Here is an 18,794-nt window from a genome sequence, read left to right as displayed (position 1 = left end):
ATTAGGAACAGTAATATTGATATTCATGTTCAGCCTGATCTGATTTATGGTCTACTTAGAAAACACTTTAGCTGTACGAGGTACTCTTCTGTCCCCTTAGCTGATTTTTACTCGACTTTGCCTAGAGACCAGGAAGACCCTTATGACTACTGGCTGAGACTGAACAGGGCAGCTGACCTCGCCATTGACTGTCTGAGAGAGCAGGGCAAGACGCTGGACAACCCGGAAACAGAGGTGACTCGTATGTTTGTTAGGAACTGTCCCTGCAAAGACCTGGCACTCACTTTTAGATCCAAAGCAATCGACAAATGGTCAGCGTGTGAAGTACTGGAGGTGCTGAACGAGTACCATGCTGAGATGAGCTGCAAAGCAACCCCCCCAGTACACACTGACATCGCAGTACACGTAGCTCAGGTGAGCCATAGTCCAGCCCTTGACCGCAGTGGTCACATGCCACCTCAGACCCAGAGCCCTCAGTGTGTCCCCCTAGCGGAGGTGATGGCTCTGTTGGAAAAGGTTCTGCTGTGTGGAACCTCTAACCAGTCACAAGTGAGGAAGAGAGCTCCACCCAGGTGTCTTGCGAACAGAGTTGATGGGTTTACTAACATGCCATGCATTATTTGCCAAGATGACGGTCACAGTGCTTTCTCTCATTGCCGGGAGAAGAGGCTTTGCTTCAAGTGCTATGCTCCAGGCCATTCACGTCATGACTGTCCAGCGAGGAGGACCACTCCACAGCCTCAGGAAAACTGACCGATCTGCACACAGGGGAGGACAGTGCAGATCAGCTAATTGAACCTCCAACCAGTTATGAGAAGCCCGACATGCTTGATATTGAATCCCTCTATGAGTCGCACTGCAGTTACAGTGGCAGTACAGTAATCTCATCCAAGAAACTGATATTTCAGGGATCCCAGAGAATAACAGAGACTGATAGCCTGTTCTACACGCCTGTACTTGTAAAGAATGGCCCCACTTTCAAAGCACTGTTAGACAGCGGGTCGATGGCCTGTACAATAAGTGAGTCTGCTGTTGAGTCCCTGCTGCAGCAATGCCCTGACATGACGAAGGACAAAGCTGATGATTATGTCATTGTAGGCTGCGGCGGACACCGTGTTTCCCCCAAAGACATGTATAACCTTGATGTTACCGTTTACGGATGCAGGATGATCGTTCCGGTAATGGGTGTGCCTGGCCAGACAGAAGCAATGATCCTTGGCAGCAATGCTATCAAGCATATCCTAACTCAACTGAAGAGCACTGACGGCTACTGGAGGCTTGTTTCCTCGCCCGACAATGGTCAGACTGATGACCAGTGCCAATTCTTGTCACTACTGTCCAACACAGAGAGATGGAGAGGTGAATGCATTCCAGATAAGGTGGGAACCGTGAAAGTCAAGAGTTGTGTAACACTGAAACCACAGAGTGAGCACCTTGTTTGGGGCAAGTTACCTGAGTCAGCGGTGATGTCTGTAGGCAGTACAGTGGTAGTTGAGCCGACCCAGTCTAAAGCCAGACCCAAACAAATCCTTGTTGGAAGGGTTATCACTCCACTTTGGGGAGATCGATGGGTGCCCGTTAAAGTCATTAACCCTACAGACAGAACTGTGGTGTTGAGAAGAAACGCCAAAATCGCAGATGTGTCCCCCTGTATCGCAGTGGAAGATCTACCCAAAGCAGAGGAGGTCAAATGCAACATGCAGTGTGTGCAGAGCGAAGATGTGCATCCAAGGTCAGAAGAAGACATGGTGCGTGCACTGGAGACTCTGGGTCTACAAGACATTGATCTGAAGTCATGCGAAGTGTCACTGCAGTGGAAGGACAAGCTTGTTCATATTATTGAAGAATATGAATCAATTTTCTCCAGACACAAGATGGACTGCGGAGAGGCCAAAGAGTTTGTGCATCGTATCCACCTTGTTGATGACAAGCCGTTCCGTCTACCATACAGGCGCATACCACCAAGCCAATATGACAAACTGAGAACGACTCTGAATGAGATGGAGGAAAAAGGCATTATTCAAAAGTCCAACAGTGAATATGCATCTGCACTCGTTCTCGTATGGAAGCGGAATGGAGACCTCAGAGTATGCACTGACTTCAGATGGCTCAACGCAAGAACTGTGAAGGATGCCTACCCACTGCCACATCAAGCAGATGCTCTAGCCGCACTCGGTGGAAATGCTCTATTCTCCACAATGGACCTGACATCAGGCTTCTATAATGTCCCCTTGCACCCTGATGACAAGAAGTATACAGCATTCTCATCACCCTTTGGACTTCATGAATATAACCGTCTCCCTCAGGGCCTTTGCAACAGTCCAGCTACCTTCATGCGGATGATGATGTCAATATTCGGTGACGAGAATTTCACGAGCCTGTTGTGTTACCTCGACGATCTGATGGTATTTGCACCTACGGAGGAAGTCGCACTCAAACGCCTGCAGATGGTGTTTGCCCGCCTCAAGGAGCACAACCTTAAGCTCTCACCCAAGAAGTGTTTCTTCCTCAGGAGGACTGTGAAATTTCTCGGGCACGTCATCAGTAAGGATGGAGTTCAGACAGACCCTGAGAAGGTCAGAGCCATAAATGACCTACAGGTCTCAGACGTCATGGAAACCGATGGTAAAACGCCTTGTCCTAGTAAAATCAGATCGTTTTTAGGCATGGTGATGTACTACCAAAGTTTCATTGAGGCATGTTCTGCGAAGGCTAAACCGCTGTTCAGTCTCACAGCTGAACCTAGTGCTCAGTGCAAGCGCAAAAAAGGTCGCAAACCTGTGAAGAAAGGAGGTCCTGTGAAGCTGACTCCTGCTGATTGGTCCGACGCATGCCAGACTGCGTTCGAGACACTGAAACACGACCTCATGACAAGTGTCACTCTAGCCCACCCAGATTTCAATGCCCCGTTCATTCTGGCTGTCGACGCATCTTTTGATGGGATTGGAGCTGTCCTGTCGCAACTTCCGCCTGGTGGAAAGGTAGCCAGACCTGTCGCCTTTGCGAGTAGAACACTCTCTCGTTCTCAGTTAAACTACCCTGCGCACAGACTTGAATTTCTTGCCTTGAAATGGGCAGTATGCGACAAATTTAGCCACTGGTTGAAAGGCAGACACTTCACCACATGGACTGACAATAACCCCTTGACATATATTCTGACCAAACCCAGACTTGACGCGTGTGAACAGCGGTGGGTAGCGAAGCTTGCTGCTTATGACTTCGACTTGAAGTACATACCTGGCCCAAAGAACGTTGTAGCTGACGCATTGAGCCGTGAGCCATTTGTCCAGTCGTGTGTGGGTCATCGCCTTGTCACCGAACCTTATGCCTTACTGTTGGAGCAAGTCAGTGGTGTGAATGACAGAACGGTACAAGAGGTGTTCAGAGTATCCAACAACTGTCAAGCTGTTGTGGACGAAGGTGGTGAAACATCAGATAGGCCAGTGCAAGAGGCAATTTCACCAAACACAAGAGGCTCAGTTGCATCAGAGGAAGTCGCTGCCATCTTCAGTGCTCAGTCTACTGGAGGTGTGAGTCACATGATTGGGGCAGACGCTGCCTTTAGTCTTCTACAGAAGGAAGACCAGTCCACTGCACTCCCACAGAGTCAGCTTGTTGGTCAACAAGAACAAGACAAGACAGTAGGCAGGGCCATGTACTTTGTACAGAGACACAAGAGACCAACCAAGCGTGAGCGAGCTGTTGAGTCACATAGTGTAATCAAACTTCTAAAGCATTGGAGTAGACTGACCATACAGAATGGCATGCTGTACAAGATAAGGAAGGATCCCCAGATGAACAAAAAGATCCTCCAGTTCATAGTACCAGACTCTTTAAAGCAGAAAGTCCTCCAAGGTCTCCATGACTCAGCAGGTCACCAAGGCCAGCATCGTACCTTGTCGCTGGTGAGGCAACGATTCTTCTGGAGTGGCATGGAACGTGATGTTGTAAACTATGTTCAGTCTTGTCAGCGCTGCATAGTAGGGAAGACACCCGAGCCACACAGTCGTGCGCCTCTCAAGAATATTGTCACCTCTGAGCCTATGGAGTTGGTCTGCATAGACTTTTGGACTGCTGAGCATGGGAACAAGTCTGTGGATGTTCTAGTTGTGACCGATCACTTCTCCAAGATGGCACACGCCTTCCCATGCAAGAATCAAACTGCCAAGCAAGTCGGTCGTCGTCTCTGGAATGACTTCTTTCTCATTTATGGCTTTCCTCGGCGCATCCATTCAGACCAGGGAGCCAATTTTGAGGGCAAGTTGATTAAGGAGCTTCTAGAGATGGCTGGGGTACAGAAGTCCCATACAACTCCGTATCACCCCATGGGAAATGGTGTCACAGACCGTTTTAATAGGACCCTGGGAGATATGATTAGGTCTCTTCCCCTTCAGTCCAAAGCAAAGTGGCCACAAATGCTGCAGCAACTTACATTCTGCTACAACTGCGCAGAGCATGAGACAACAGGTTTTGCACCCTTCTACTTAATGTTTGGAAGAATCCCTCGTCTCCCTGTCCGCGTCATGTTTCAGCATGCTCTCACCAATGACACTGTTGTCAGTCACTCAGACTTTGTGTCCCAACTGAAGAAAGATCTACATGAAGCTGCTCAGATTGTGCAGAAGAACAGTGTCAGGGAACAGACTCGCCACGCCAAGTTGTACAACCGCAAGGTCAAGGGCTCACCCCTCGTCGTTGGAGACGGAGTGCTGATTGCCAACAGAGGTGTGCCAGGAAAACGCAAGGTTGCAGACAAATGGGAGTCGACCCCTTATGAAGTCATCTCAGTCAGACCTGAACTGAATGTCTACAGAGTCAAGGATTGCCTGACAGGTATAGAGATAGTCGTTCACCGGAATCTACTACTCTCTATTAGCTTCCTGCCCTGTGAAAGAGATCTGGACAATGTCTCTGAGCACTCTGAATGTGATGCTGTTGCGCATGGAAGTGATGTATGTCCTGACGTTCCTGATCTGGTGGAAGACAGTGATGTACGTACAGTCAACTGGCTGATGCGGACAAGTGAAGAGGAAGTCCATTCAGAAGACGAAGTCCATTCTCAAGAAGAGGATGACTCGTTTGAACGGAGGTCTGATTCTGCTCAGTCCGACTCTCTCTCAGTCACCGCATCCAGTCAGGACAGTCAGCGAATCCCTGAAGATGTTGACCATGCTGCTGTCTATGGTGCGGAAGGTTCACCACAGTGCTCTGAAGATATAGTCATTGACACAGGAGTTGCCCCTCCTGTAACTGTCCATCCAGATATGACCCCTTTGGACACTGACTCTACTGACAAGTCCCCTCCTGACAATATCCCCACAGATGTTGCTCCCACTGACAAAGACTCTCAACAAGGCATTGACTCCCCGGACAATGACATTCTGAACAGTGACGTTCCAGGCTCTGTAGCTCAAGCGATTTGCACACAGCCTGGCCGTTATGGTCTCAGAGATCGTAGTTCCATGAACCCTCCACAACGCCTTATTTGTCAGATGAATAAGCAAGTCGTAGATGAGGATTCTGTGTCCACAGTATCAGTTAGTAACTTGTTTAAGTTCTTTAGAGATGCAATTTCAGTTTGAGTTATGAAAGTATTTGACCAAAGATGACTCTAAGTAGTACTTGAAGCTATAGGAACGACATATTGCATTTCAGAGGTGTAATAGGCATCTCTGAGTCTGTGTTTAGTTAGGAGATTGATCACCTTCTTTCTTTTCACACTCCTTTTTGAGAGAGTTTTAGAATTGACATGCACACCAGTTTTGTTCCTAGTAATGTACTTGTTTTTTTGTATTTGTCTCAAGTATTGCACTCCTAAATTTAGCAGAATTTCATGGGGGTGTATGTAACGGGTATAAAAAATACTTTATTTATTTGAGTGAAATTCCTGCTAAAATATGTACATTGTTTTGTAATGCAATGAGGTCCAATTGCGCCATCTGCTGGTACCTGAAAATCTGTAAATATGACCGGAAACCGGAAGCTATTAGCAGACTTCCTGCACTCTGCTAATGGTAAGACATGTTCCGATATTGCTCCGCAAAGTATTGTAAATTACACTAAAGCTAACGTAATATTCATTGTAAGATACACAGTTATTTAACAGTAGTTGAAATGCTATGTTGTGGAATCTTTGTTTTGAATTGGTTGTTGCTCACGTTAGATGTACTACTATTTTGCACTGAAGTCGATATTATTTTCCCCTATAGACATCGAAACCAGCAGAGGTGCTAACCACATATTGTGTGTATGTGCATTCTGATCACTCATTGCAGGTAATAATTGTTGCACTATTTGCGTGTTACGTGTCCGTATGTTCATGTTTAAGTTTGAATTGTCCGACATTTTGGCATGGACACAACGTGGTCTGTCATTTTCGCTAGTCGCCACCAGAGGGTGCTGAAAGTCCATTTAATGATTTTGTCATGTCGTGTCTTGTATTGTATTTTGTACTTTTCTATTTTCTATTTCATAAATATATAAAAAAGGATGATGTTGGTTAAAAAACAAGTTAAAAATATATTGTATTGAATTGATTGTAATACCAGTGAAGATAAAAGCAAGTTAAAACCACTATACGATCACACAGAAAAAGTATACTGTTAAAAACCATTGTATTAAGTTACACCTGTAATTGTATTTCATGTATTTGTAAAAATATGAAAATGTTATGTATTTGAGCAGACTTCCTGCACTCTGCTAATGACATCGAAACCAGCAGAGGTGCTAACCACATATTGTGTGTATGTGCATTCTGATCACTCATTGCAGCTACCAGTAAAGAACCACATCATCCAAACCAGCCTGTGTGTGGATTCTTGACGGGACGGGTACACAGCAGTTACATATACATATATTGTTTTCAACGTCAACCTATCAGCCCCCCAATCATTACCCCTCTAAGCCCTCATTATATTTAACACCTTTTTACTTTTTCCCCTATTTTAAATTTTCCTGAAGGAACACTCCTGAAGGAATAAATAAAGTACTATCTAATCTAATCCAATCAAATCTATTTTGCTGATGTGGGTTGACTAGTTCATATTTTTATCAAACCACTTAAATATTTAAATACTTGTACCTCTTCTATATTTTCACCGTAGGGTTTTTATTTGGAGCTTGTTTTGTACTTTTCTCTTTGTAAAATGTATGACTTTTGTCTTTCCAACAGAGAATCTTAAACCCCAAGCCGTTCCCCAGTCTTGAACATTATTTACCACTTTGTTAGTTTTTTGATTATTTCTTTTAACTCTGAATAATATACTAGTCTTTCATTAATCATTTTTTTTTCATTACTTTCCCCAAATTTGAGGTCAATGCTATCGGCCTATAATTTCCTGCCTCTTCCGGGTCTTACCCTGACTTGCATATTGGAATTATTACCGCTAATTTTCCCCTCTGCCGGTCATTCTCCTTCTTCATATATCCTGTCATATCATTTCAAGACCACTTCTTTGACGATGCTACCTAAGTTTTTGATCATTTGATAACCCACTAGGTCTTTCCCCGGTGACGTATTTTTAACCTTTTTCAAAATTCGAACCATTTCATTCAAAGAAAATGTCATATCCATAGTGTTGGTAAAGCTATTATCGTTGTCTTCCATCATTTCCCCAATATTTAAACTCATCGTTTCTTCTCTCTTTTGTTTTTCTACATTTCTCAAATTATCATTATTGTGCACTTTAACAAATGTTTTTGCTAAAGGTTCTGCTGTTTCTTTACCCGTGACTACATCTTCTTTAATAAATGTGGCACATCATCCTCTTTACCCATCATTCCTATCTTTACGAATCGTTATATATCCTTTTATTATAAAGTTTAATTTTGGCTTCAGCCATGTTTCTTGAATACAAATTATATGTGGATTAGTTTTCATATTTTTAATATATCCTTTTAATTCATGTTCAGTTGCTATCAAACTTCTGGCATTCCACCGGACAATTAACAGGGTGTTGGAATGTGGTAACATGACTCCGTCACGTCTACTCTCTGTAGTACAGCTTGCACCCGGTCCCAAGATAGTTCGTTCAACAACTTTGCTGCTGCTTTGACAATTATTTTGATCTTCTCAGTCTTATTTCTAGCCTGTTCTGTACAGTTTATTACGTAAGCCAGGAATACAACTAGTTTGTCCGTGGAAATTCCTGTATTTGTTGCCTCTTGTTTTTTTTTTTTTTTCTTGAACTATTCACACTTCTTTTCTTTTCTACACTTTCTTGATTTCTCACTTTAAATGCCTCTGCGTATGTAATATTTCTTTCAACTTTGATTTGTTGTACTTCTGTTGCCTGTTTCATGATGTATGGCTTTTGATTATTTCTTTTTTCAATCTACAATTCCAATAAATAATACGTATTTCCAGATTACTGATAACTTTTTCAAAATAAAATGTAATTCCTGAATAAGATAATTGTATCGAATCCAATGGATTGTCTGGTCCTAAAACCTCTTTGTAATGTTTGTTTGATTCCTCAAAAATACGACACAGTCTAATTTGAAAAACATATGTGCCTCGTCGGCTGTAGTGAAAAAAAAAAAAACAACCCATGCCTCCTCGGTCTAATCTCTCCCAGCCCCTTTTCTGCCGTGTCAAAGATGGATCAGAGACCACCTTTGCCCCTAACCCCCACTTCTTCTCCACTACCAAGAGAACAGTAATTAATCCGAGCTGAGTTTTTTAAAATATTCCAACATGACTTTTTACTTTCATTCTGTATCAAAGCTGAGTTGTGCTCTCTGGTTTATTTTGCAAATGAACATGATCATGTACAAGACTCGCCTACCCACAATGCACTGCAGCCCAACGCTCCTGGTCGGATGTTTGTATCGGGGTTCATGGAGAGATGCGGTAAAGAGTGGTAGCCAAGACACACGGTCACACACGGTCACACTCGGCAATTATTTTGACCTGGGGAACAGATTTAGAGGAAAAATGGGGCCGGGAGATCAGATTTTCAGGTACAAAAAACTTCACAATGACACAAAATAAACACAACAGTTAAACCTCACACTATAAAACAAGACATTTACTTGAACGTTCAAAAGACAGAATAGAACAAGCCAAGACATGCAATGCCATCTACAAAATGTTATGTAAATGTTAGTCATTACGCATGTGGCTATGGTTTTGATGTATATGTTACAGACATGTTTACGTCAAGTAACATCACATGGTTCCATTTGCACCTTTCAACAAATCTGAAAAGGAATATTAAGAAGTAAAACTTATATTTAATCCTACCTCTTCTCTGAGCACACGGTGACTGTACATACGGGTCGAAAAAGGTTTGTGGAGTTTCAAGGCAAATACAACTTCTTAAAGTACAAACGTATTTACAATCAATATTAAATGTTCCTTTCCCCCCAAAAAACAAGACACACAAAACGAAAAAGAAAGAAAAATAATAAATCAATCAATAAAATGCATCAGTCAAATAGTACAGGCAACTTCGTTAACATGGAGTCACAGACAATTTCATTCAAAAAGTCCCAATTGCTAACATAAAGATACAACAACAAATAAAAGCAAAGAAGGCCTAGTGGTTAATTACAACAACAGACAAAGTATTAAACATGTCGGTCCAATAACTGCACAGGGGTGGGCAGAGCCAAAACATGTGTAGCAAGTAAGCTGGAGACTGTTGACACTGAAATAAGGCTATATGTGGCACAGATACAAGATTTATAAACTCTACTTAAAGCCCCACTTAAGAACTTTCAGTTTTGGTTTATATTGGCCGCACCAGTGAACCAAAGCGATGGCGTTTTCCCAAAAGGAAAACCACATTTACCATGAGGACTAGCGCATATAGCGTCAAACTGACACGATAATGCCACAATGATTCTGTATTACTGAACTTTCCACAGTAGGAACCTACATCCATTTTTATCGCTTATTCCCTTTTGGGGACGTGGGGGGCGCTGGCGCCTATCTCAGCTACAATCGGGCGGAAGGAGGTGTACACCCTGGACAAGTCGCCACCTCATTGCAGGGTCAACAGAGATAGACAGACAACATTCACACCAACCTACATATTTTACTCAAACCTTATATTTGCAGTTTGAAGTCACTGCATTGTTTTTTCCGTGTACAGTTCTTTTGAGTTTGTTGCGTGGTTGGTCAGCGTGGAACTGCGATGTATCGCGCTGGTGGGTATTTATTGCTACCACACAAATTTCCACTAGCTGAAATTAGCATTATTATTCTGATTTGAGCATTGAAAGTCACTTACTGGTTTAGCAGGAACAGATCCAAGGCAGCATTGGTCTAAAATCTCTCGTCTTTGACCTCACACAAGCTAGTGAAAGTCGTGCCATTGTTGATCCTTGATTGTCCCTCCCTTTTTCTTTTTTTTTTGTCTCCTCAGAAAAAAATTTGGTAACTGTTTGTTTTATAACTTGTGCCAGGATAGCACAAAGGCATTCTTCTTCTTTTAGTTTTCTGACAGCACGTAGACGTTCGCATCAACTTTCGTCTTTTTAACAAATGGGTAAAGGGGGATGATGTATGCCGTATAACTAGTTGGCACATTTAATATTTAATAATAATGAATATTGTACAATTCTACAATTTAGTTATTTAAAGGGGGAAACCCGATACAAAAGATACATACCAGTTGTTTACTGGCTAAAAATAAAATTATCCTGAAAAAAAATCACATTCATTTTAGATTTAATTATACTGTACAATATCCTTAAAACATGTCATTGTGAAATAATTGATAATATTGTACATTGTACATTTTACTCCTCGTTTCATATTCAAAGTGAAAACATTTAAATGATCAGTTTGCCATTTAAAGTGAGATCCGTACAATTAGTTCAGGGCTTCTCAAACTTTTTTTTTCTGTCATCCCCACTTTAGACCAAGGAGTTAGTTTTCAAGGCCCACCTACCCCCATCGCCCCAACAAAACGCTAATGCCAAGCTCAACATTTTCAAATTTATTGAACATCATGTGTGGTCTCGAGGTGTCTCTTTAATTTGTTGGGTCTCATGCTGTCTGCTGCTAGCGGTTTTAGACACAGAATACACAGGGGTCTCTCCTCTGCCCCCACCACCGCTGCCGTGAATCCAAGAGCAAGACCCCCATCGCCATATTTTCTTTTAGGTTGACTTTTTGGTTGTTGTTCTATTCTGTCTTTTGAACGTACAAGTAAATGTCTTGTTTTTAGTGTGATGTTTAACTGTTGTGTTTATCTTGTGTCATTGTGAAGTTTTTTGTACCTGAAAATCAGATATCCCGGCCCCCCAGACACGTTTTTTCCTCTAAATCTGTTCCCCAGGTCAAAATAATTGCCGAGTGTGACCGTGTGTGACCGTGTGTCTTGGCTACCACTCTTTACCGCATCTCTCCATGAACCCCGATACAAACATCCGACCAGGAGCGTTGGGCTGCAGTGCATTGTGGGTAGGCGAGTCTTGTACATGATCATGTTTATTTGCAAAATAAACCAGAGAGCACTACTCAGCTTTGATACAAAATGAAAGTAAAAAGTCATGTTGGAATATTTTTAAAAACTCAGCTCGGATTAATTACTGTTCTCTTGGTAGTGGAGAAGAAGTGGGGGTTAGGGACAAAGGTGGTCTTTGATCCATCTTTGACACGGCAGAAAAGGGGCTGGGAGAGGTTAGACCGAGGAGGCATGGGTTTTTTTTTTTTTTACTACAGCCGACGAGGCACATATGTTTTTCAAATTAGACTGTGTCGTATTTTGGGGGAATCAAACAAACATTACAAAGAGGTTTTAGGACCAGACAATCCATTGGATTCGATACAATTATCTTATTCAGGAATTACATTTTTTTTTTTAAAAGTTATCAGTAATCTGGAAATACGTGTTATTTATTGGAATTGTAGATTGAAAAAAGAAATAATCAAAAGCCATACATCATGAAACAGGCAACAGAAGTACAACAAATCAAAGTTGAAATAAATATTACATACGCAGAGGCACTTAAAGTGAGAAATCAAGAAAGTGTAGAAAAGAACAGAAGTGTGAATAGTTCAAGAAATAAAAAAAAACAAGAGGCAACAAATACAGGAATTTCCACGGACAAACTAATAGATTGAGATATGATATATACGGATGCATCAAAAACTATAAAAAAAATAAAGGTAAGAGCTGCAGCAGTTATCACACAAGGAAACATAGTATTAAATAAAATAATCTGTGATAAACTATCTGTTTTTACGGGGGAATTGGTAGCAATTTATATGGCAGTTAACTGGATAGAGGAAAACAAAGCAAGGAAAGTAGTTGTGTGCTCGGACTCCAGCAGTGCATTGATGAGCATAAAAAAACATAGCATCAGAAACAAGACAAGATTTAGTTTATGAAATAGTTCAGGCAATCTATAGAATAAATAAAGCGGGAGGTGTGGTAACATGTCTTTGGGTTCCTTGGAAGATATAGTAGGATGGAATTCACAACACATAGGATATAAAGCATTATACACGTATTTAAAAAACAATGGGTTAAATAAAAGAATATAGAGTAGGGATCCATCTTGGTCCACACTCCATTTCAGTAGGTGACGCTAATGCACACCTGAAGGTTGCTTGCCGGAAACAACCGCCCACCTCCGGAATCAGTCCCCGTCCATTCCGCTTAGGCGCGAAATTCATTTGAGCGGAAGACAGAGGAGTGACAGGAGTTCTTTAAAACCGCGGAGAATCTTAAAAAGCTTATAGAAAGCAAGAAAAACTTACGGCGGGGGCATGTCGGACATTCGCCGTTGTTTTCAATGATATTGTTCCGGACCAAGGTTTCGATGTCTGGGTTCTTTGGCGCAATCAAGCCTTCTCCTCTGCCTGGAATGGCCGACTCTCTTCGACGCCCGTTGACGGACCCGCCAGCGTTAACGGGGACCAGCGAGCCGGAGATAAAAATGGAAAATCTGTAAGTAAATATATGTATATATGTATTGTATACCGCATGTTTTTTTCTTGTAAAATGAGAATCATTTGACTCACCAGACTGCGATTGTGTTAAAACGATCGCGTTAGGATCTTAAGGCAATTCCTCTATGAAACAAAATAATGAATACACATAATATTAAATAATTCGAAGGTTTAAACACACCTCAATAATCTTCTTCCAACTTTGTAAGATCGTTTAAACAAAGTTCTTCGTCTTTCACTTCGTCGTCATCGACTGGTAAAAAAAAAAAAAAAGTATTACAACGTCGTACACGTGCAATGCTTTTAACGTTTAAATGCTTAAAAGGAGTTAAACCATTGTCTAATAACGTGGTAAAGCAGAGGTAATGGTGTGTGTGTGTGTGTGTGTGTGTGTATGTGTGTGTGTGTGCGTGCGTGTGTGCGTGTCCACATCTTCCCACGTAACATTCCCAGCCATCAATACATCGAAGCAGGGTCAAACAAATGGTTAACCTTAACCTAATTAGTTCCTCCCAATCGTTTAAATATGTTTTCGTGAGGTCTAGAAGTTGTTTCAAACGATCGTAAACATTTAAACTGTCAAATGGCTGGTCAGACGCTGATCAGATGACATTCTCAAGCTTCGGTGTGCGACGATCGTAAACATTTAAACTGTCAAATGGCTGGTCGGATGCTGATCAGATGACATTCTCAAGCTTCCTTAAAACCTGACCTCAACCTGAACCGTCCTTTGTTCCCTCTTAAACAATCCCTCTCCAGGTCTTAAACCCACCCTCTTCCTGGTTAAATCACTCCCTCTTCAGGTCTTAAACCCACCCCCTTCAGGTTTTAAACCCACCCTCTTCCTGGTTAAAACTCCACCCTTTTCCTGGTTAAATCACTCCCTCTTCAGGTCTTAAACCCACCCTCTTCCTGGTTAAAACTCCACCCTCTTCCTGGTTAAACCACTCCCATTTCAGGTCTTAACTCCACCCTCTTCCTGGTTAAAACTCCACCCTCTTCCTGATTAAACCACTCCCGCTTCAGGTCTTAACTCCACCCTCTTCCTGGTTAAAACTCCGCCCTCTTCCTGGTTAAACTACTCCCAGCTCAGGTCTTAACTCCACCCTCTTCCGGGGTAAGCCAAACCCAATTGACCTTGACCTTTGACCCTTGAACTTGATCTTTGAATTGAAGCCCTCATAAAATGTTGATTTATGACCCCTCATAAATCATTGATTTATGACTCCCCATGAATCATTTTTTGACAGAAGGTGTCCCCTTAAATTGTCTCTGATGTTTGCTTGTCCCCTGGAAAACACCATGTTATGCAGTCCTCGTTAGTATAGTGGACAGTATCTCCGCCTGTCACGCGGGAGACCAGGGTTCAATTCCCTGACGGGGAGATGGTTCAGGTACCTCTAATTTTCTTCAATTACCATCTTGTTGAAATTTGAGAAGTGACCAAAGTATCATTCTCCGAATGTTGTGATGTGTGAACTCGGCGTTGCTGCACAGCCCTATAGAAATCAAACACAGTATTTTACTAATGTTTGTTCCACCCTTCTAAATTAGGACGCAAAAGCAAGTCTTCAAAAAGGGAAAATCGTTTGTCAGAGTCAATGCGTCAAATAAAAGGTTAGGTATGCAGCAGCTGACGACCTCGACATAGCATTAGAAAAATCAACCTTGGTAGGATTAGAAAAGTCCTTAGGTGAAGCCCTATATTGTCCTATTTACTACAACACATCTAACCACCGATGAGCAAACACTGACAACAGTTTAATTACACATATACACATACACCAATGGTTAGCCTAAAGTCAGATGGTACGGAAAACAGCTTGAATACAACCAGAGACAGTCAATGTTGGTCACCTTCAAATATCATATTGAGAAAGTTAAAGCCAAGGTTGGTTTTGGAAACAGCATCCTAAAAAACTGTACAATACCAGCCGGGGAACATATTCTGCCACTATCCGAGCAACTGAACTCGCCTTATGAATCAAAACAGCCAAACGTGCCTCATGTCATGTTGCAATCACGTTAAGTCATCTTGCCGAAATCAATCCTGGCCTAAAGACTGCCTGCGAGGCTCTAACTGGGTGTTTGAAATCAATTAGAACCAACAATCTCTATCTGCTGTTAGGCATTGATCCTCCGTATTATCTGACGTCAGAGGAAAAGTTCAAACAAGAAACTGACCCTCGTCTCGCTCTGTTTGACCGAGAACCTGCAACGAAGAGATTAAAATCAAGGCAAATTTCCTCCGTCCTGGAATAGCCTTGACTGACAGCCATCACCGCAACAGGTTGGCCCTCTGCTAAAGCCGCAGGGAAAATGCCTCACACAACTAAACAAATCTCTTTTGCCCGGCTCCAAAGAAGTGTGGCGTTTTGGTTCTGCCTAAATCGCCCAAGATCTGAGAAACGGAACGTTGCAAGGTATCCATGAACAAATGAGGCTATGAGGATGTTCTACAGCATGTTAGTGTGGAGGAGTGCAGATGATGTGTCATTTGTTAGTCTGCTCTCTCCTGCCTGTGCAATTCAACCAACAAGATCTGGATGCCGTCAGTGACTTGGCTCGGGTGTGGGGTGAACTGGAAAGGTGTCGTGCCGTGGAACTCGAAGAGAACAAGAAAGAGGAAAGCTGGGAATCTCAGGCACCTTTTTTTGGCCGAATTGGAGCAATGTCCACATTGCCTTTATGGAAAATGTCAACGATAATGCTTTGTATATCATGAGCATAAAACATGGAAGTCACATAAGTTTTATAGAAATTGCCTGCTATGAGAACGGAATGGATAGCTTTCCCTGACCGGGAACCGAACGCGGGCCGCGACGGTGAAAGCGCCGAATCCTAGCCACTATACCACCAGGGAACTGATCATTTTTTTCAGACACTTGTCTCATGCATGGTTTCTTGACAAATGTGTGAAGCACCCATTGCATTCATGTACCATGTCAGAAATGTGAATTGTATTTTTTGAACCGGGGTAACTTCTGTGTCTCAGTGAAGTGATAACCACTACACTATGGAAACTGCTGCATGAATTTGGACTTGAATGTGTAAAAATTGTACAATAGTAAAAATAACGAACAGACTTTCTTTCCTCATGTCTTCTTACTGTAGTCCGTGTTGAGGATAAGGTTGTTGTTTCTACACAATGTCACCAGACAGGCTAACTCCCTCCTGTAAGTCGCTCTGTGCCGGCCAGTGATACATCCTATCACTGCGGTGTCATCAGAATACAGAAACAGATAAAAGTGGACTGAATGTCTTAAGTAGGGGCGGTGATCTTCAAACGACATGTTGATAAACACACAACCGCGTCCACCTTTTAGCTTTTCCAGAGGCTGCTGGCGGGCCTTAAAACTGTGCTGGTTGTGTTTTTTTCTCATTGCATACCTGGCATGGAGAACTCCAAAGCTAACGTTTGGGCCCTATTTTTGAAAGCTTTCCAAATGAGGCCAAGAGTCTTATTGCCTCAGTCAGGGAAGATACAAATGCGTTACCAGCAAAAGATGGCAGTGGTGGGATTTGAACCCACGCCTCCGGAGAGACTGGAGCCTTAATCCAGCGCCTTAGACCGCTCGGCCACACTACCATTATTCCCAGCATTCCAAAGATCAAATTGTCGGCATTATGAGATAGCAGAAATATGACATGGCAACACTTTGGTTGCGGTGTGGCAGGCAAAAGCCAAGGATGTTTGCTTGTCCCCTGGAAAACACCTCGTTATACAGTCCTCGTTAGTATAGTGGACAGTATCTCCGCCTGTCACGCGGAAGACCAGGGTTCGATTCCCTGACGAGGAGATGGTTCAGGTACCTCTGATTTTCTTCAATTACCATCTTGTTGAAATTTGAGAAGTGACCAAAGTATCATTCTCCGAATGTTGTGATGTGTGGACTCGGCGTTGCTGCACAGCCCTATAGAAATCAAACACAGCATTTTACTAATGTTTGTTCCACCCTTCTAAATTAGGACGCAAAAGCAAGTCTTCAAAAAGGGAAAATCGTTTGTCAGAGTCAATGCGTCAAATAAAAGGTTAGGGATGCAGCAGCTGACGACCTCAACATAGCATTAGAAAAATCAACCTTGGTAGAATTAGAAAAGTCCTTAGGCGAAGCCCTATATGGTCTTATTTACTACAACACATCTAACCACCGATGAGCAAACACTGACAACAGTTTAATTACACATATACACATACACCAATGGTCAGCCTAAAGTCAGATGGTACGGAAAACAGCTTGAATGCAACCACCGACAGCCTATGTTGGTCACCTTCAAATATCATATTGAGAAAGTTAAAGCTAAGGTTGGTTTTGGAAACAGCATCCTAAAAAACTGTACAATACCAGCCGGGGAACATATTCTGCCACTATCCGAGCAACTGAACTCGCCTTATGAATCAAAACAGCCAAAAGTGCCTCATGTCATGTTGCAATAACGTTAAGTCATCTTGCCAAAATCAATCCTGGCCTAAACACTGCCTGCGAGGCTCTAACTGGGTGTTTGAAATCAATTAGAACCTACAATCTCTATCTGCTGATCGGCATTGATTCTCCGTATTATCTGACGTCAGAGGAAAAGTTCAAACAAGAAACTGACCCTCGTCTCGCTCTGTTTGACCGAGAACCTGCAACGAAGGGATTAAAATCAAGGCAAATTTCCTCCATCCTGGAAAAGCCCTGACTGACAGCCATCACCGCAACAGGTTGGCCCTCTGCTAAAGCCGCAGGGAAAATGCCTCACACAACTAAACAAATCTCTTCTACCCGGCTCCAAAGAAGTGTGGCGTTTCGGTCCTGCCTAAATCGCCCAAGATCTGAGAAACGGAACGTTGCAAGGTATCCATGAACAAATGAGGCTATGAGGATGTTCTACAGCATGTTAGCGTGGAGGAGTGCAGATGATGTGTCATTTGTTAGTCTGCTCTCTCCTGCCTGTGCAATTCAACCAACAAGATCTGGATGCCGTCAGTGACTCGGCTCGGGTGTGGGGTGAACTGGAAAGGTGCCGTGCCGTGGAACTCGAAGAGAACAAGAAAGAGGGAAGCTAGGAATCTCAGGCACCTTTTTTTGGCCAAATTGGAGCAATGTCCACATTGCCTTTATGGAAAATGTCAACGATAATGCTTTGTATATCATGAGCATAAAACATGGAAGTCACATAAGTTTTATAGAAATTGCCTGCTATGAGAACGGAATGGATAGCTTTCCCTGACCGGGAATCGAACCCGGGCCGCGGCGGTGAAAGCGCCGAATCCTAGCCACTAGACCAAAAGGGAACTGATCATTTGTTCAGACACTTGTCTCCTGCATGGTTTCTTGACAAATGTGTGAAGCACCCATTGCATTCATGTACCATGTCAGAAATGTGAATTGTATTTTTTGAACCGGGGTAACTTCTGTGTCTCAGTGAAGTGATAACCACTACACTATGGAAACTGCTGCATGAATTTGGACTTGAATGTGTAAAAATTGTACAATAGTAAAAATAACGAACAGACTTTCTTTCCTCATGTCTTCTTACTGTAGTCCGTGTTGAGGATAAGGTTGTTGTTTCTACACAATGTCACCAGACAGGCTAACTCCCTCCTGTAAGTCGCTCTGTGCCGGCCAGTGATACATCCTATCACTGCGGTGTCATCAGAATACAGAAACAGATAAAAGTGGACTGAATGTCTTAAGTAGGGGCGGTGATCTTCAAACGACATGTTGATAAACACACAACCGCGTCCACCTTTTAGCTTTTCCAGAGGCTGCTGGCGGGCCTTAAAACTGTGCTGGTTGTGTTTTTTTCTCATTGCATACCTGCCATGGAAAACTCCAAAGCTAAGAATTGGGCCCTATTTTTGAAAGCTTTCCAAATGAGGCCAAGAGTCTTATTGCCTCAG

The 18,794-nt window shown here is 42.7% G+C and overlaps 3 non-coding genes across 3 annotated transcripts; 2 read left to right on the top strand and 1 right to left on the bottom strand.

The window, feature by feature from the left end:
• The first annotated feature begins 14,220 nt into the window (after positions 1–14,220).
• Positions 14,221–14,292, top strand: trnad-guc (transfer RNA aspartic acid (anticodon GUC)). Its single transcript has one exon. It is a non-coding gene; the product is annotated as a tRNA-Asp (tRNA).
• Positions 14,293–16,414: 2,122 nt separating this feature from the next.
• trnal-aag (transfer RNA leucine (anticodon AAG)) lies at positions 16,415–16,496 on the bottom strand. Its single transcript has one exon. It is a non-coding gene; the product is annotated as a tRNA-Leu (tRNA).
• Positions 16,497–16,635: 139 nt separating this feature from the next.
• Positions 16,636–16,707, top strand: trnad-guc (transfer RNA aspartic acid (anticodon GUC)). Its single transcript has one exon. It is a non-coding gene; the product is annotated as a tRNA-Asp (tRNA).
• Positions 16,708–18,794: the final 2,087 nt, after the last annotated feature.

Source organism: Nerophis ophidion, linkage group LG02 (genome assembly GCF_033978795.1).
Source record: "Nerophis ophidion isolate RoL-2023_Sa linkage group LG02, RoL_Noph_v1.0, whole genome shotgun sequence".
Taxonomy (NCBI): Eukaryota; Metazoa; Chordata; class Actinopteri; order Syngnathiformes; family Syngnathidae; genus Nerophis; species Nerophis ophidion.
This window is presented reverse-complemented; position numbering and strand designations above follow the sequence as displayed.